Raw genomic sequence first — 21,110 nt, 5'->3', positions numbered from 1 at the left:
TATAGTTTAAGAGAGCACCCTAGTAATGAAAGGGGTTAAGTGGCTGTATCTTACCATAGGCACAGCCAAGCGGGTCGCTTGACAGACACGTCCCCCTCTCCCCCCCTTTTTATTTCTCACAGAATAAGCTTATTACTACATTCATTTTTAGTAATACATATAGTACTATATTACTGTCAAAGCAGCTGTATTTCAAATATTATAACAATAAAAATTCTGTCCCAATAGCAATATCTCGGTTCCGCCCTTACATTTAACCCTGTCAATTCGAAATCTCTTCTGAGCTTAGGAGTTGCCTGTGGATAACAAGATAGTAAAAACGCCATCGTAATGGAGAGTTTAAGAGACAGAATTGGGCTCCTGAAGCCAACTACGAACTAATATTCTCCCACGGAATGAGTAAAAGGTGGACAGTGGATGATGCAGGTGAAGGCGGACACTGGCATCCCAAAGCAGGATCAGTTGTGGACGGTCGGTTCTTGGAATAACAGGAGAAAAAAAAGGACCTCAAGATGCAAGTTGCAGAAGGAAAATGTTGAGTCCGTAACATCTTTACTTGGGCACTAAGAAGCATGTTGCAGAAAGTAAATTATGAGTCCGTAACATCTTTACTGGGACACTTAGAAGCAGGTTGCAGAAGGTAAATTATGAGTCCTTAATGAGACACTAAGAAGCAGGTTGATGAACGTAAATGATGAGTTCTTAACATCTTTACCTCGATGACGTTCTTCTCTTATGTAGACAGAGGAACTGACGGTTATATACAGCTTAGGAATGATTTCTAGCAAACCTGAACTTGTTGATGAAGACTATAAAAGCTCAGGTTCGAAAAATCTCTCCTAAACCTAGTATAATCGTGTGTAAATAGTGAGAAAAAAGCAAACACTACTTGTTGATGGGGTTGTGAGCAAAGAATCAATGAGTCTTTGGAAAAGAAGGACAAAGGTTCATGAGAGAGAGAGAGAGAGAGAGAGAGAGAGAGAGAGAGAGAGAACCTGCACTTCCTCTGCTTCCTGGGATCAGCTGAAGACCACCGTTTTATTCACCTTGTTAAAAGAGAACAGTGACCACGTACAGTACTCTTCTGAAAGCATGGTGTCTCTCTCTCTCTCTCTCTCTCTCGTGTCAGTCCCATTTTTTTAAGGCCTGGGTGGATGGCGCCAAACAATATAATATGTAAGTAGACAGTAAGATGTACCATATACTGTATATATGCGTGATAGTGTGATGTATACAGGAGTGATGATGTCATGTAGGCTATATATCATGTATAGAAGGGACAACAAATGTCAGATTCACTATACAGGTGGAATCTAGTGGGTTTCTTTTCACTTGACAAAGGTCCCAAACCCTTTTCAGCTCAGGTGATGGCCATTTGTAGTCAGATGGTAGGATTGTTCTGACTAGCAACCAAGGAGACTCACCCCTACCTGATAATTATGGCACATCGAATTTCATGCAACTACTACTTAATTTTGAAGTTATAAAAGTAGCTCAATTCTGTCAGATTGAAATAAACCGACTGTTGACACTGGCTGATTCCTCATGGATGGATGCGACCTAGCTCGGTATGCATAACTTAAATTTATTGTATCAACACCTGTCATTCCTATAGACGTGATACATATGACTTCAATACTCAAAGGTGTAATATGGAAGAAAAATCGCTGGGAAGGAGGTGCTGCGAATCCCCATCGCGAACTTGAACATGGCTCAGAGAAATGGCTGAATCATGAAGCGAGATGAAATATAAGTGAAGCACAAGTGTGAGAATATGAGTCAGGCTTGACGATGACAGATGTTTATGTGCCATATGTTCGTCACTGGTGTTACATGATCATGATGGGCATAACGTGTTGTCTATGGTCACATACTTGTCGATCGAAGAGGCATCTTACTCTCGGAGTCCCCAGGGGGGGGGGACCATAAATGCCCCCGCCATCTGCCCCTCTCCCGGTGACGACTCGAGGTGCCTGGAACCACTGTCTGACTCTCTTCTTCTACATTTCTGCAACATTCGCGGCCTTTCATCTAACTTTCGCTCTGTTGAGCATCACCTCTCCTCCTCTAAGCCTCACCTTCTTTTTCTAACGGAGACTCAGCTGTCTGAGGCAACTGACAGCAAACCCTTTTCTGTATCCTCCTACTTTCTCTATACTCATTTCAAAGCCAAAGGTGGCTGTTGTGTATACATACGCAACGACTTATCTTGCTCTCGTGTTCCTGAACTTGATTCTTCTGAATTCTCCACACTCTGGCTCCGGCTTTCCTGTCATTCTCTGACTAAATATATCTGTGCTGTTTACTTATCCCCTAATTCTACTGACTATCAAAAATTCTTCGACTATCTTACTTCTACGATGGAACACATTCTGTCCATTTCTCCTTTCTCTGAAATCTCCATTCTTGGAGATTTCAATGTTCACCACCACCTTTGGCTCTCCTCTCCTTTCACGGATCCACCTGGTGAACAAGCCTACATCTTTTCTATCCTTAATGACCTAGAGCAGCTTGTACAGCACCCTACCCGTATCCCTGACCGCCTTGGAGAGAGCTCCAACATACTTGACCTCTTCCCTCACAACTAATCCTTCTGCTTACTCTGTTAATCTTTTCTCTCCGTTGGGCTCCTCCGATCACAACCTTATTACCTTAACCTGTCCTATCACTCCGGTACGGCCTGTGGACCCTCCAGGGAAACGTCGTCTGTGGCATTTTGGAGCCGCTGACTGGGAGGCCCTCAGGCAGTACTTCTTTGATTTTCCCTGGAATGATTATTGCTTCCATGGCCGTGAGCCATCTGAGTGTGCCTTGCGCATTACGGAGGTTATTCTCTCGGGCATGGAAGCATACATTCCTTTCTCATATCCTTTGACTAACGCAAGAAAGCCTTGGTTTAATCACGCTTGTTCTAATGCTGTCCGCAACAAGGAGAAGGCCTACAAAAGGTACCGGAGCCAACCCACCCCTGAATCACATGATCTTTATGTTTCTGCCCGGAATCGTGCTAAGTCTGTCCTTCGCTCTACTAAAAATAATTTCATCCATACTAAATGCTCTCAACTCTCCAACTCGAATTCGTCCCGCTCCTTCTGGCACCTTGCCAAAAATCTTTCTAACAACTTTACCTCATCATCCTTCCCTCCTCTTTTCGACTCTGATGGTTCTGTAGCTATTTCTTCTACTGATAAAGCAGATCTCTTCGCACAGACTTTCTCCTCCAATTCCTTAGACGATTCCGGTGCTGTTCCTCCATCACTTCCCCCCTCTGACTTCCTCATGGCTGACATTAAAATTTCTTCAGCTGATGTATTTTCTGCCATCACTGGCCTCAGTACTAACAAGGCATATGGGCCTGATGGGGTCCCTCCTGTTGTTCTCAAGAACTGTGCTTCTGTGCTTACACCCTGCCTAGGCAAACTGTTTCGCCTTTGTCTGTCAACTTGTACCTTTCCTTCTTGCTGGAAGTTTGCTCTCATTCAGCCAGTCCCAAAGAAAGGTGACCACTCCCAACCCTCCAACTATCGTCCAATTGCTTTAACGTCCTGTATTTCAAAAGTTTTCGAGTCAATTCTTAATAGAAAAATTTTAAGGCATCTTTCCTATCACAACCTTCTTTCCGATCGTCAGTATGGGTTCCGTCAGGGACGCACCACTGGCGATCTTCTCACCTACCTTTCAGACTCCTGGTCATCCTCATTTCGGGACTTTGGCGAAAGCTTTGCCATTGCACTTGACATCTCAAAGGCTTTCGATCGAGTCTGGCATAAATCTTTAATTTCCAAACTGCCCTCCTACGGTTTCTATCCTTCTATCTGTGCCTTCATCACTAGCTTCCTTTCTGGTCGTTCTATAGCCGCTGTTGTAGACGGCCATCGTTCTTCTCCTAGATCTATCAACAGTGGTGTTCCTCAGGGCTCTGTCCTATCACCAACTCTCTTCCTTTTATTCATCAATGATCTTCTAAGCTGTACATCTAACCCTATCCACTCATACGCTGATGACTCCACCCTTCACCTTTCCATTCGGTTCCCGCAACGCCCATCTCAACAGTTACTTCAAGAAACAAGGGATGAGGCTATGGCACACCTAATGTCTGACTTGGCTCATATCTCTGACTGGGGTAAAAATAATATGGTTGTCTTTAATGCATCTAAGACTCAGTTCTTACACCTATCAACCCGACAGAATCTTCCACAGGTATACCCACTAATGTTTAATAATATTCAGCTTAATCCTGCATCATCCTTGAACATGCTTGGGGTTTCATTTACTCGGGACTTATCTTGGAAAGATCATATTGCATCTCTTGTAAAATCTGCTTCCAAGAGATTGGGTGTGCTAAGCCGACTCCGCTCTTTCTTTACCCCTGCACGATTGTTGACTCTATACAGGGGTTTTATCCGCCCCTGTGTGGAGTACAACTCTCATGTGTGGGGAGGCTCCCCACATACAGCTCTTCTCAATAGGGTGGAGTCAAAGGCTTTTCGTCTCATTAACTCTCCTCCTCTTACTGACTCCCTTCAACCTCTGTCTCTTCGCCGCACTGTTGCATCTTTATCTCTTTTCTATCGCTACTTTAATGGTCACTGCTCCTCTGAACTGTCTGCTTGCATTCCTCCACCTCTACGACGGGCGCGTAGCACCCGTCTGGCAGCAAACTCTCATCCCTTTTCTGTCCAACTCTCTAATGCAAGAGTTAACCGTTACTCCCAGTCTTTCATTTATGCAACAGGTCAGCTCTGGAACTGTCTCCCTCTGTCTGTATTTCCTGCTACCTATGATCTCCAGTCTTTCAAACGTAGTGTGTCCAGGCATCTCAAAATGATCGGATCTTGAATTTGGCTCGCTATTGTATTTTGTTTTTCTCTTGGAGGGAACTGTTACTGCGGGCTCATGGCCTTTGGTTCCTTCTTCCTCGCATTAAAAAAAAAAAAAAATCATCCTTTCTATCACGGCAGCTTGATATTTTCATAAGTTAACCACAATAAGTCAGAGAAAGGATTCATCATGAAGTGGATTAATGCAGTGTTTTTTGTTTTCTCTGAAAATTCCATAGCACAGCTTTAGTGAAATATTTTGAGTACTACACCTCATCCTCTTGTGTGTTATTGTTCATCAGTACTGATATTAAAGAAATACAAATAAGATATCAGAGAACAGTCAAATGGAATAAGCAAAATAAACCGCAAAAGAAGAGGTAATACGAGGTCTCTTGTCAATGAAAATACGTCTTGAAATACAAAGGCGAAAATGTGAAGGAGTCAAACGTGAAGACGACACGTGTTTATGTTCCGCTGGAGGGGGGGGGGGAAGTGCCTATATTTCAACACTTCTTCCCACTTTTCTTTGTTGGTCAATATTCCTAAGCTGAAAAAGGTCTGGTATGTTTCTCTGCACGTAGATGAATCTCTCTGATGAATTATGAAGGAAACTGATGGACATGCCCTCAAAATGAATGAAGTAACAGTGAAAATGTAACCGAACTTTAGATCATCACCATAATAGCTGTTTGTTGCAGGTGTTAAAGTACGCCATAATAATGTTGGAAATCACCATACTGACAGTGCAATAGCTGCGTACGTACTGAAGCAGATGTGTATTTCCAGTTGCACAGATACTGACATGCGTTGATAGGGTGACAGGAGTGAGAGTAATTTACAAATGTTGAGATAAGTCACAGATATGACTGAAATTTCTGTCCATGTTTTTAGAAGGTGCGTGTGTGTGTGTGTGTGTGTGTGTGTGTGTGTGTGTGTGTGTGTAATAATGCATGAGAGAGAGAGAGAGAGAGAGAGAGAGAGAGAGAGAGAGAGAGAGAGAGAAGCCTAATGTCTCTCGTTAATGGTTAAATTTTAAGGTTTATGAATGGTGTGTGTGTGTGTGTGTGTGTGTGTGTGTATCAGGTGGGTAGGGGTATATGTGTGACATGCGCAGGTGGGTGCGTGAGTGCTGGTATGACCCTGAGGTGCGCGCGCGCGTGTGCGTGCGGGTGTGTGTGTGTGTGTGTGTGTGTGTGTGTGTGTGTGTGTGTGTGTGTGTGTGTGTGTAACGTGTAGGGGAGAGGGGGAGGGATGGTTAGAGGTCACCACTGACATTATCAACTTCCCGGTCATTACTTCTGACCTCGTGCTGTGTGTGTGTGTGTGTGTGTGTGTGTGTGTGTGTGTGTGTGTGTGTGTGTGTGTGTGTGTGTGTGTGTGTGTGTGTGTGTGTTTTACAGGGTCATAGGTCAAGGGGAAGGGGTTGGGGACTGGTCAAAGTGCACGAGAGCAGGATGGGGCGGGGGAGGAAAGAATACGACGGAAAAATAATGGAAAAACAGGGTAGAGAACAAGGATATAAGGAAAGAAAGGACAAGGAAATTAGCAAAGAAATAGCATGAGAAGGGAAAGGTAAGGCAAGCGACAGGGAAACAAGGAGAAAGGAGAAGAAAGGAAGCAGGGAGGCAAGTAGCAGAAGGGAAAAGATAAGGCAAAAGAGAATGAGGGGAGGAGAGGAGGAAACGGGACAGGGAGCAGGGTAGCGGCTGCCAGGGGGAGGCAAGGAGGAAAATTACGAAGCGGGAGGAACGAAAGATGAAGCAAAAAAGAATGAAGTCAGGAAAAGGGGAGGAAATGGGACAAAGGGCAGGAAGAGTTGACTATGGTATACTGACTTCATGTTCGAAGTTATATTTATAATGTATCCTGACTAATTTAAAAGATGGTGAAGTTTGCATAGCGGTTAACGTATCGCAGATCGTCTTTTATTTTTTGTAGTTTGCCTCTTCATTTTTCACTCTAGTTTGATTGTGAAGTGTTTTATAGCTGTGTAGGTGAAGAAACGCGTTTATGCAAGCAATCTTACACTCAGCTTAAGCTTGACAGAATTTATAAAGACGGCCTCAAAGCTTGACGTTTATTCAGATTCCACCGATTCTCACTGAGACTGTGGAGAGAGAGAGAGAGAGAGAGAGAGAGAGAGAGAGAGAGAGAAACGGGAAGCGGGACACAGGAAGCAGAGGGAAAAAAGGGAGAAGGGGCACAGGGTACGGAGGAAGGCAAGCAACAGTAGGAAAGGACCAAGCCTAGGTGAGGGGAGTGGTGGAGGGAGGCTCTGGCAGGGGAAGTGGGGGGGAGATGTTGGCAGGGGGAGGAGGAGGGAGGCAGGAAGCAGAAGGTAGGCGAGGGTGAGAAGAGGAAGGAAAGGGAGGGAGGGAGGGAGGGCAAGGCGTAGAAGGCCAGGGCTAAGAAAAGAGAGAGAGAGAGAGAGAGAGAGAGAGAGAGAGAGAGAGGTCATGTGGAGAAACTGGTGCAGTATGTAAACAGTGAAGTCTGGGTGTGGTGTGGTGTGGTGAGGCAAGACACATGCTATCACTAACACCACTAAACACCTATGTAACACCTGCTAACACTAACACCATTAAACACTTACGCAACACCTGCAAGCACTAACACCATTAAACTCTTATGCAACATCTTCTAACATTAACATCATTAAATCCCTATGCGACACCTGTCAACTCTATCACCATTAAACACATTGCACACCTGTTAACGCTAACACCATTCATCACTTATGCAACACCTGCTAACACTAACTCCATCAAACACTTACACAACACCTACTAACACAAACACCATTAAACACTGATGCAGCACCTTCTAACACTGACACCGCTCAAGACTTGTGGAGCACCTGCTGACATATCAAAAACACCTGTGCAACACCACCACACCTGCCGTGCCTCTCACACACATTTTGGTCACTACACACACCTGTAGAATATATCTAGATTCACAGATGGGGCGTCCACTACCTACTCAGTTGATGTGGTACAACTTTAAGGTGACCCTCCACTGTATGACGGATCTTCTAGTTTCTTTTAGTCCAGGAAACCAATCACAACTCTGGCTGGTAAACACATAACCCAATGAACGCCTGGTGGTCTAATGGGCAAAGACGATTCAACCGGATTTGACTCAGTTTTGCATTTAAGAGATGGGTGGGGTTTATTGCTCACAGCACCACTCAGGAAGCTCAACTCGTCGCTCTCGCCTTCAATGTCTAGACCAAGTAATCTATCCCCAGGTTCTTACGCTCCTGACGGGGGAAATAAAGGACTGGATGATAAAGAGAAACGTTAAATACAAGCTACTTTCTAACTTTAAATAAGAGAACACGTACACACACACACACACACACACACACACACACACACACACACACACACACACTTCCCGAAAATATTTACTGACGGTTTTAAGAGAATGAAGCTTTATTTACAATCTAACTTTCTCCTCCTCCACCTTTAACCAGCCAAGGACACCGGAAATATCGTGAAACTTTCCAGCCCTCTAAAAGCTGTCTGTGACACAACCCGCCCGCCGTTCAGGTAAACACAGAACCGGAAAAGAAAAAAAAAAAGAAGAAAGAAGACAGATGTTGGAATATCTGGGCATGGCGACATTTGATCTTATTTTTTGTCTTTCTATCATTCTCTCTCTCTCTCTCTCTCTCTCTCTCTCTCTCTCTCTCTCTCTCTCTGGCTGGCTGGCTGTCTCTCTCTCTCTGAAGGTGCATTTTCTTAGTGACAAATCTCAGAGTAAACGGATCACACGTAGCTCTCAAATTGTTCAACTTTCGTAGATAAGTACAAGCAAAGCTCAGTCATTACAGTTAACATGTACAGTTTCTACGTTGATCAGAGTAGTAAAGGACAGCAGGCAGATCTCAACTTGTTTTTGTTGAATCTCTTCTCGCTGTCAGTCAAGCTGCAACAAATACAAAGCAGAAAGGAAATACATTTATGTTCGTAAAAAACGATAATTGACGTAGGGAAAGTTTTAGAGGGGACTGGGAGGTTTGTGGCGTTGAGGTAGGGGCACGCAAGAAGTGGGGAAGAGAGGGAAAATAGGGGTTTTGTGTGGGCAAGTGTGTGAGGGAGGAAAGAAGGGGGTATGGAGGGTAGAAGGAAAAGGCTTATATGTAACGGTACTGAGGTAAAGAGGGTAGGGAGAAGGTACAGAGGAAGCAGGAAAGGGGAAAGTAAGGTTAGGCAGAGGAAAGAAAGGGGTATCGTACTGAGGGTAGGAGTAAACGGGTGACAGGTAATGGTAATGAGGTAAAGAGAACAGGGAGGAAGGACAAGAGGAGGGACTGCTTGAGCCAACGGGGAAAGCCAGGTGTGAGGGGGGAGGGAAGGTGGTACCGTACGGATGGTAGGAGGAAAGGGTTGACAGGTAAGGGTACTGAGGTATGAAGAGGGCAGGAAGAAGGGACACAGCACTGTTAGTACAGGAGGTAAGGAACTGTCTCAATTTAACGCTAGCTTCTTGGAACGAGACCCGCCTTGCTATAGTGCCGGGTCTTGCGTATTCCTGTAACAATACAATATCATCATCACAAAGTTCACGAATCTGTCCATCCCATCACCCATCGTTCTCAGCAGTAGTGGAGAAAACCAGCACACCTGAGAACAAGCAGTGCATCTTTACGTACTGTACCATCAAGTCACCTTTGTAGTCTAGATTTAATGGTATGGTGGGGTTTGAGTGTGGTGATGTGGCCTGGAGTGTAGTAGTGTGAGTGTGGTGTGATTTACTGGTATGGTATTTTGTTGTATAGAGAAGTAGTAGTATTGTGGTGTGGGTTGTGGTGATGTATGGAGTGTGGCGATGCGGTGTAAAGTGTCGTGGTGTGCTGTGGAGTGTGGTATGGTGTATTGTGATTGTGTGGCATGGTGCAGTGGAGTGATATGGTGTGCTGTGTAGGAAAAAAAACTCGTGTGGTGATGTAGTTTGGTGATGTGCTGTGGTACGGTTTGGATGTGGCGATGTGATATAGAGTGTGATGGTATGGTATAATGTGGTGTGCTGGAGTGTGGTTGTTGTGTTATGAATGTAATGGTGGTGTAATGTAGGGTTTGGTTTTGTGTGGTGCTGGATATTGGTGGTATAGTGTGGCATGGGAATACAGGTGTGTGGTGTGGCGTAGTGGTGTCATGGAATCTTGGTATGTAGTAGTGGTATTGTTTCGTGTGGTGTAGTACGGTGCAGTGGGATGTAGTAGTGATGCATGGTGGTGGCGTGTAGGGAAGTTGTGGTGTAGTGATGTGATGTGATGTGAATATCTTGTATGGTGGTATATGGGAAACAAGTGGTATACTGAGGTGTAGTGTAATGAAGCAGTGAAGATATGGTGGTATATATTGATGGTATAGTGTAGTGTAGTGTAGAAAGGTGTAGTGTGGTACCGTGATGTAGTATGGAGGTACGTTGCAGTGTAGAAAGGTGTAATGGTGGTGTGATGAAGTGATATAGAAAGGTGTTATGTAGTGATGTGATGTAATATGGTGGTGTGATAAAGTATGGTGGACTGGTGTTAGAGTGTAGTGTAGAGGTGTAGTGTGGTGGTGTGATGAAGTATGGTGGTATAATGTGGTGTAGCAAGGTGTGGTGTGTTGGTGTGATGTGGTATGCTGGTATAGTGTAGCGTAGAAAGGTGTAGTATGGTGGTGTGATGGTGGTGTGTAGGGAAGTTGTGGTGTAGGAGTGTAGACAGGAAGGCCAACATCCTGTCCTGGCCTCGGTACTGTCCTCACAGCCCCTTCTCACACCACGGTCACAACAACAAAACTCGTCAGTCATTTATCTTTCTGTCCTTATAATTTCGTGGATAGCAGTTACTTCATTTGTCAACACACACACACACACACACACACACACACACACACACACCTGGAATACCGTAATGATAGTAACCTCAAAAACTCTTATATTCGGCACATTCTCAGTTTCAGCGTTACCAATATTCACCCCAACAAATATTTCATTTCATAACTAGCCTAGTCTGTCCCTGTCACATAGTTTTCCACTCGTGTCTATGGGTCACATACTGGCATAGAAGGCTTCGTAGCTCATCTTCCTTACCAGTTTAGCACACTACACCTTAACACTCTCCTGTGTGTTATTTAATTCGCTTTATTACCGACCTAGCTTACAACAATAACATACAAGACGATACTGAGGTCTATGCAGGATAAATCGCTTAGTAAGGGGCGCTATGAAATCTCCTTATCCCCTTAGAATACAAGCACGAGTCTATAAATTATTCTGTGAAATCATCTCTCAGGGTTCTTTTCTAGGAGCTTAACCCTTCTACGACGATGAGGGGTCACTCAGATGAATGAAATCGTCTGATGACAGCGAGGATGAAAGTAGTTAAGATTATTATCATCGTCATAGGGATATGGGAGACTCTTCACTCTGCCACGTCGAGAGGCTGTTTCGTGTAGCAGTGAAATTAAAATAACTTTAAGATTTCCTTCGGTGTCAGAGACTTCGCCCCGATGACGTAAATTTTCATTTTATTCTTGTTACTTTCAAACGATTTTATCCAGCGAAGGAGAGTCATCTAGCACTGAAGGGGGTTAATAAAGACTAAACTCGAATTGGAAAAGTCTTAACGCCTTCTGCGACAAAAACAAAGGGAAACAACTGGTCTGACACCAAACAGGAATAAAGGACATAAGACCCAGGTCAAGGCTGTAACTCTGTGTGAGCTTAGGCGGCGAAAATAGACAGACGAGACCAACCACGGCCCAGATCCACAAACTCACTTCCCATCAACTCCCTGTCGTAACTGTTATTCCCCCCCCCCCCCCAGGAAGGCCAAAGGAAGGAGAGTGCAGAAACTTCTCGTACCTCCTGTTCTTCCTGCAAATCAAAATCTTAAATTAAGACAGGAACTTAATCATAAGTTCGTGTGTGTGGATGGCCAGTCTCTGCTGTGATTGCGTCTGTGTTTGTGATGTGGTAGTCTGCCCATCTACTTTAATGGGAATTATTTTAATGGAGTTTGTTTTTAAAGAAGCCCACTCAACCTCAACCACCACATTTCCGGTCCCATATATTTTGATGCAACAGCTGCTCCTGTTTACGCTCTTCCACTCAGACCCCACCACCACCGAACCCACCTTCGTCAGTGCATTGTAAGTGAATGAGTCTAAAACCAATTCCTCAGATGCCCAACCAGTATTAACCGTCAAGTGGAAACAACTCTGTTCGGTACAATGCACAGAACCCAAGCACAACCTTTTGTAGGTGTTTCGTATCCTGAGTAAATATATGTCTTCAATCTAAAGAACCTATAGTATAAAAATAGGCATAACAGACATGCCCAGCCTAGTTTCCCTGCAGGTGTAAATTAGACTGTACATTGACACACGATTTTCAACATATACAGGACAGCCTAAGTAAAGGGCACAGCCCCACCGGATGCCTGGGCTTCAGCCTGAACATAAGGCGATCAGCAACCTGTTATTTATGACACCGACTGATTTCACCTTAATAGTTCATGACCCAGTAATAGCAGAACGCTCGTCAACCAACAGGATGAGTGGCAGAAGAGGCTGCAGCTGGAGAACGATTCGAGCCTGAACACATTGCCAGAAGATTAGCTGCTTCAGAGATTGACATTGGAGGAGGAGCCATGTCTTTGAGTGTTTCTAAAGGACGAGACATGATCTTCTCCAGAGGCTGAGTCAAGGGCATTGTTGACAGTAACTGGGGGCAAGTCACGTCTGTGACTGTCACAGGACAAGTCGAGGTTTTACATCAGAGGGAAAGCAGTGGCTAATGTTTATAAAAATTAAATACGGCCTGCATGAACAAATGTTCTACACAAACTGGGTAGAGAGGGGCATTTTCTTCATATATGATATTCATGTTTTGTGCAAATAAATAACATTTCAGAGTTACGGAATAATAATATTACCGTCCGTAACTCTTGTTGTGATCTTACTTATCCATTTACTCGTACACATGGAACATCACAGAAACTCTTCACAGCATTGTAGAGTTATTCTTCCACACCATGTCTAACTGCAATCATAATCCCTCCATGTTCACCTTGTTATATGCTTTTCCAGATCCAGAGATGACATGAATATCACGTAATCCTCTACACTTTTTTCCCCCACGCTCTACCATTTTTTTTTTTTTCATGTTATGCTTTTTTGCTGGAGATGTTTATTTCACACGTCAGCTATCAACCTTATCAACCGGAAACCACCTGCCTGTTAATCACTCATCAGCCATTCTGATAGCCTGCCTTACTTTCGCAGCCCCTGTTCTTCCTTACACCTCTTATACCTACAGCATTGAACCTACCTTTTCCACGATAATTTCTGTACTAGCCTGTCACTCTTATATGTGTACAAGTATACAGTCCTCTTCTGTTTCACTGATACAGCTTTACTCATCCGGCATGGTCATATTTCCTCTAAACACTCCTTTGCACTCGACCCTGTAGATCTGTAGTCGTATTAGAAATATCAGTGATTCCCAAGACCTCTTCCGTAACAATTTCTTATTCGAATTATCCCTCAATTTTACCTTTTATGTTAGTTATGTATTTTTAGGATCGGTATAGCTTGTCTCGGTGACGTAAAATGATGTAACTGGCTAAGTCGGTCAGGAAGAGATGTTACAAATTTCAGACGCTATTTGAAAGACTGCATCTTATCACATATGTATCTGCCTCAACATCTGGTACCTTCCCATTCTACTTTTTGTTTTTCTTTTCATTTTTATCTGCCCTTGATACCTCCTCAGGCACCATATCATTTCTGTCAGCTACAACAACAACAACAAAACTAACCACAACTTCATTCTCGTCAGCGCCATTCACCTGTTTTTCAAAATTATCTTCCCATGTGTTCCTTATTTCTCTATCATTTTCAGAAGTATCCTCTCATGAATCCCTTATTTCTTTCATTTCTGAGCGCTCCTCCATTTTCACGACCCCGTAATGCAGCAACAACATAAAGTATTAACATCTGTCTTATGTCTTTCCAACAATTAATAAAACAGCACAGAAGTACGATAAAAAAAAAGAAGGAAAGAAAACCAAAAGAACTATCATCACTGCAGGAGATGATAGAGACTGCTGCCAACTCATTTTTAACAAAGGCTTCCCCTAGGTTGAATAAAATCGTCCTGTAGTGAGGATAATAAAATGTCATTACACTTTAACAGTGATTGTTTTTAATTCCTCTATTACGAAAGGTATTATTATCATGAGGTACATAACATTCCTGATACACACTGACAGTCTAATATAACCTAATCTGCGCTATATAACACTTATACCCTGACAGCTCTAATGTAACCTAATCTTTGGTATATAAAACTTCCTATATTAACCTGACGGCTCTGATATATGTTAATCTATCTCAGGTCACTGCCAATATATTATAATGACGTGGGAGGCTTTGTAATAACTTCCTCCAATTTATTCCGCACATTATACCTCACTACCAATAAGAGTGTTGTTGATGCAAACCGTGTCTATATAAAAATGACATAGACAACATATAAGAGAGTGACAGAATATAAGTAAGGAAAATAAATCACTAAGGAAGAGAAGCTACGAAGCCCCTATACCATTTTAAATACGATTCTTAAGTTCTGAGTCGTTGGTGTTACGTGTCATGTTTATCAGTTGTTTGTCGACGTGTTGCCTCCTTATCGCTGGATTGTTTCCGGATTGTGTGAGGAAATGTACCTCTCTCTTTCTCTCTCTCTCTCTCTCTCTCTCTCTCTCTCTCACACACACACACACACACACACACACACACACATCCATCTTTTCTTCGTTTTCTTATTCCTATGTATCATCCCACTTCTCGTCTCTATCATGCTCTCCTACCCCTTTTCTTTCCTCCCTCCTCTCCTCTCCTCCCTCCTCCTCTATCATTCTCTTTACCCCGCCCCTTCCAGTAATCTAAGTACCTGGTGATAACATATAACACCCACCCTCGCCTGAGAGATAACATTTCATTTATATCTCGACTGATAATGGAGGGAGGTGTCACTGGATGCAGAGAGAGAGATATATATATATATATATATATATATATATATATATATATATATATATATATATATATATATATATATAGAGAGAGAGAGAGAGAGAGAGAGAGAGAGAGAGAGAGACTGTACGTGTGGGTAAGGTGGATGGGGAGGGGACAGAAATGGGGATGGGAGGAACAGGAATGTGAACAAAGAACGGTGGTTATGGACGTATTATGGTGTGTGTGTGTGTGTGTGTGTGTGTGTGTAAAGCAATCATTGGTAAATTAAATCTTTTTTCTCATATATATATATATATATATATATATATATATATATATATATATATATATATATATATATATATATATATATATATATATATATCCTTTGTCATGTCCCATATACCCCCGTATTTTTCTCTCTCCTCAGCTCCTGGTCCTGGTAAAGGGGTCACCAAACCTGCGCTGCGTCACTGGCCAATGGTTTCCGCTGAAAGACTGAGCAGCCTAGGCCATGGTGGTATTGTCTGTCTTCGCGCCCTGCCTATCGCATAAACCTTGGGGTTTAGGCTTAAGCTAAGGTTGGGTCGCATTTGGCGCGGTTCTCCGAAAGCACACGTACTTTCCCATATCTTTCCCTGTGTTTGCCGTAAATGCAGATAGCTTCAAGAATACGTTCTGAGACTACAAGTGTTTTGAGAACACCAGACATCTCCAGCATGCTGCAACAACTGCAGTAACCAAAAAACATGACTACTGTAGATGAAAAGCATTTTAGATAGTGTTTTTCCAAAAATTCTCTACAAGTTTTAGTTTGTTTTGCCTGTGTAAAGTTCGAACAGTTCCTTCAATGCTGAATTAAATCGTCTGAAGGCATTGTAGTGGAGAGACTAATCCCTTCAATCCGGTGACGTATCTTTTGTCTTATTACTGATTTTTTGAGAAGATATTATTCAGCGTAGGAAAATCCCTCTATCAGTGAAAGAATTAATGAAAGTTATATCTAAGCCCCACAGTTCGAAAAGTCTCTCCAAAATCGTCTGGTCATAGCAACAATACAAAATACGCCATCAGAGAGAAGTGGTGAAGGGCAGTGCGACTAGACTTTAAAGTTGGAACTCTCCTTAGCCAGACAGCTTCCTCACATCCACTGTTGGCCCCTAAAAACACCCCTCAATTTATTCTCGTCCATTGTTCCGCTTTTTCCTTGTGTGGAGATTATTATTACTATTCTATCTATCTTTCTATTGCCAGACGCCTCAATCCCGTTTGGGGTGGCCACAAACAAATCGCCTCCAAGTCGCCCTGTCCCCCGCCATTTCACTGCCCTGCTCCCAACTCACACCCCCCTCTCTCATATACCTCTCCACCCCATCCCTCCATCTCATCATCGGCCTCCCCCTCCCTCTTCCCCCCTCCACCTCACTCACATACACTCTCTTCGTCAGTCTTTCACCCTCCATCCTCTCCACATGGCCAAAACAACTCAGTGTGTTCCTCATAACGCTTCCTATCACATCCACATCCACACCACAACGCTCCTTTATATCCTCATTCGTCAGCCTGTCTCTCCATGTGACTCCACAGGCTCCTCTTAAATAACTCATTTCCACTGCTCTCACTCTTGACTTGTGTCCTTCCAACAGTGTCCAAGCTTCACTTCCGTACGTTAGAGTTGGTATCACAATACTGTCATGTAGTAACTTTTTCACTTCCATGCTCACTTCCCTGTTTCTTATCACTGCTTTCAAAGAACCAGCAACCTTTCTTCCCTGCTGTACCCTTTCAAGCACTTCACCCTCCAAACCCCCATCCTTACTCATCACACTACCCAAGTACTTAAACGTACTCACATTTTCCAATTTCTCACCATCCAACCTCGCTGTACATTCACTAACTTCACCTTTCTCAAAGACCATCACTTTACTCTTCCCTACATTCACCTTTAGATTCCGTTTCTTACACATTCTCTCAAACTCATCCGCCAAGCCTTGCAGCTCCCCTTCGTCTTCACTTAACAACACAGTAACATCTGCAAACAACAGTACAGGGAGTTATTATTATTAGTATTAGTATTATTAGTATTTTTTTTTTTTTTGGTTCCCTACCATATTTTCTTGGAGCCAATTTTGTCTTGTATTTTCATGTGTTATTAATTGCTCTGACATTGTTTTCGTGGGGTCATTTTTTTCTTGTGTTATATTTTCTTGTGCTATGTTTCTCAGTTGACATTTTTTTTTTCTTGTAACTTACTTTCCTTTGCTATTAATTCCTATGCCATTTTTGTCACATTTTCCTGTATCATTATTTTTTCCTGTGCAGGTTTTCTTGTGTCATATTTTCCTGTGCCGTGTTTTCCAGTTGACTTTTTCTTCTGCAGCATCTTCCTGCGTCATCGTTTACTGTGCCATTTTTTCCTACATTCGCAGCAGACTTTTCTCGGAGTGAAGGATTCAAGGAAAAAATTTCTTTCCCATTCTGGCGACATTACCTGACCAAATAAGTTCCAGTTGCTTCTTAGATATTCGGACCAGTGCTGACGCAATCTGCTTTTCCCCCAGGTGGTGCTAAGACCAGTGTGTTACCAATAATATAAACAAGTAAATAAATAGACCAATAAATAATAAACAAATAAAAATATGAATGACAGTATTCTTTATCATCATCATCATCATCATCATTATTGCCATCATCATTATCATGAACATCACCATCATTATCATCTTCATTGTCAGCGTCATCTCACCCCTTGCTTCCAGAAGAAAAAAAATCCTATGGTTGTGCTTCAACTGATCAAATATCTAAATAAAAATAAAACTGTCCTTCTCCTCCTCACCACCATCATCAGCATCAACATCATCATCATCATCATCATCCCTTATACCTTAATTCCCACCTAAAAACATCCAACAATCCCACTTCATAGGCTCAGATAACTAAACAGGTAACCAGATAATTGGAATAAAGGAAAGGAAAGGTCGACACAACAAAGGGCAGGGAGGGAGGCAGCCGCAGGATCCGGTAAAACAAGAACAACAACTAAATTAAGCCAAATAACGATAAATGTTGCGGTATCTTGGCTGAGTGCACGGAAGGGGGTGGGAGGGGAGAGGAGAGTGAGTTTCGGAGGGAAGGAGAGAGTATTAGGAAGGAAAGGGGGAGAGGAAAGTAGAGAGAATATGAAGGAGGAATTAGGTGAGGGAGGGGGAGGGAAGAGGGAAGAAGGTATGGATCGGAGGATCGGAGGTTGGAGAGAGAGAGAGAGAGAGAGAGAGAGAGAGAGAGAGGAGGGGAAAAAGGGTAAAGAGGAGGAGGAAGGAGAAGAAGAAAAGAAGAGTGAGTTAAGGAGGAGTGGAAGAGGGAAAGAAACGTGTGAATGACTGAAGAAAGAAATGAGTGGTAATGGAGAAAAGAAGAAAAACGGCAAGCTATGTAAGTGTGCGTGTATGTGAGCATGACTGGATGTAACTATGAGCTGTACGTGAGATTATACACGTTTGGAATGTTCATGCACGTGTTTGTGTGGACAGATGTGTATGCTTGTGTTCAGATGAGTGTATGTGTATGTGTAAATTTGGGTGTATGTTTGTACGACTATGTGTATGTTCAAATGTGTGCCAAAATAAAGGTGCACAGTTGAAACAAACCTCAAAACAGTTGGTGCTTTCGGGGCTGTTTGTTTGTTTTAGTGCTGAGTATAACCAAAGGTACCTCTTCTGAGTCATAGATAGAAAAGCAGGGATGTGTGTGCATAGTGTGTTTGTATGTGTGCATGCAATTGTGTTTTTATATGTGTGTCTGTTAGTATGTATGTGAGAGAGAGAGAGAGATCCTTACAGACGTGTGTACGTGTGTGCGCGTGCGTATGTGTGTACTCGTACGTGTGTGTGCATATGTCTGTGTGTGTATGTGTACGTTCGTGTGTGCGTTTCGAGACTACCGCACCCCGCTGTCTGAACCACTACACACCATATAAGGCTTTCTGCCCTCCACCCCCTTCCCTTCCTGCCCTCCCCCTATCCTACCGTCTTTCCCCCCGTGTCCTACCCTCCCTCCACCCCTCTCCTATCCATCCCCCTGTCCTACCCTTCCACCCCTTTCCTGCTTTTCCTTCACCTCTGTCCTACCTCTCCATGCATGTCCTATCATCCTTCCACCCATGTCATACCCCTTCCAACCCTGTCCTACCCTTCCACCCCCTGTCCTTCTCCTCCACCTCTGTTCATTCCTCCACCACTGTTCTACCCTTCCTCCCCCGTCCTACCCCTGCACCCCTGTCCAACCCTCCCTATCCCCCTCCTATCCCTCCATCTCTGTCCTACCCCTCGCTCCTTGCCCTGCACTCCCTACTCCACGTCCTACCCTCCATCCATTCCTGCTCTCCCTCAACCCCTGTCCTACCCTCCCTCACCCCTGTCCTACCCTCCCTCAACCCCTGTCCTACCCTTCCTCAACCCCTGTTCTATCCCTCCCTCCACCCCTGTCCTACCATTCCGCCTCTGTCCTGCCTCTCCACTCCTGCCCTGCACACCTTCTCTCCACTCCCTCATGTATTCTTAATATGTTCTTTTCAACACGCCTCTCTCCAGACCTATTTTTCACACCAGGGCCATATCTCTCTCTCTCTCTCTCTCTCTCTCTCTCTCTCTCTCTGTAGATTCCCATTGCTCTTACATGGTCACCCTCCCTCCTTTCTCTCACGCCCCTATTCTTCCCTCCCTCCTCTCTCTCACGCCGCTGTTCTTCCCTCCCACCCTCCCTCTCTCCCGGTCCCTCCACCTCTCTCCCTCCCTCCTTCTCTCTCCTTCCGATCCCTCCTCCCCTCCCGCGGGCCTGATGACGTAACAACAACTATCGAGGGTGCTAATAAACCACTACACCCACCTCGCCTCTCCAGATAACACTAACCTCCCCCCCACACGATAGCGAGCAGATAAAAAAAGAGATAACAGAAAAGAAACTCCCTGCTGATACACAGAATATTTACATCCACCTATTAATGACTATATATAAAAGAAGAAGAAGAAAAAAAAAAGACTCGCGTGTTCTGACGTCACGAGGCGCCGGGAGGAGCAAGCGGCTGGGGGCAACACGGAATATGGAAGTTTCATGACAACGCCTCGCTTCCTGGAACATTACTTTCTGGTTTTCCTTGCCCTATCCTTGACTCGCCGGCGTCTCCACAACTTTTCTCATACATACTACACACGCCTGCTACACCTGGCTTATGCAGAGTATTAGGATATGACTGAGTTTTGTTATACAGTTTCACATTATTGTCCCTGGCATGAGATTGTGCAGGGATCAAGGGTGAGGACAGAAGTGTTTGTGTGTGGTCTGACCGTGGGTATGTGACCGGTCCTCCCCTTCTTTCTTGCCAGCTGCAGCAGTCATCCGACCACCCGTCAGGTTTGTCCAGGATGCTGGATGTTGCACTTTCATCTCTATATTAACAGGTAAATCAAATAGGTGTTCAACCAGAGTAAGATACCGTGGACAAGAAAGTAAGAGGCTGCAGGAAAAAAAGAAAAAGTATAGTAGAGGGACTGCCCTTTCTGTCAGTCTGAGTCTGTATGTGATATGACATTATTTCCACTCCCATCTTGGTTTCCAGTTCTGTATCTCAGTCTATCGAAGCGATTTACAGCTTCTGTAGTCCTATTATTGTTATGAGTCCAATTAGCTATTTCGTTCTGGTGAACTTCTGAAGCCAGACTATTTATTCATATGAAGGCATAGGGTAAATCTGGTCAATTCTGTAGGTTCCTACTATTTTTATAACAACTATAAACTATGAAGAGTTAATCCCTCCTCTCTGTACTTCCAAATCAGTGAAGATAATTTAAGACTCATTGACTTGCCAAGTCTTATTATTTGTTTCGAAGGAATGAGAGTTCGGGATTTCTTGGTTCCAGTGTGAAATTCAGATTGCACTCACGCAAATGTGTGTGTGTGTGTGTGTGTGTGTGTGTGTGTGTGTGTGTGTGTGTGTGTGTGTGTGTGTGTGTGTGTGTGTGTGTGTGTGTGTGTGTGTGTGTGTGGTGTCTGACAACTAAAATATTTGTTTGGTGGCAAACCTTACTCTCAGTCAGCAGCCTTGATCTTTGACCTAAATACACGAATTTCACTGACTGTCAATTGTGTTTGAAATCTGAGCCATCCAACATTTATTCATCAGTTCTGAGAGAGAGAGAGAGAGAGAGAGAGAGAGAGAGAGAGAGAGAGTAATTTTTGAGGACAGAGACTGCAGACATGGGTAAACCAGTGG

The sequence above is a fragment of the Coenobita brevimanus genome, chromosome 92, assembly GCF_032717465.1.
Source record: "Coenobita brevimanus isolate Jiangsu-jjx chromosome 92, ASM3271746v2, whole genome shotgun sequence".
Taxonomy (NCBI): Eukaryota; Metazoa; Arthropoda; class Malacostraca; order Decapoda; family Coenobitidae; genus Coenobita; species Coenobita brevimanus.
The sequence above is the reverse complement of the archived record's forward strand: the minus strand, read 5'-3'. Positions refer to the sequence as shown.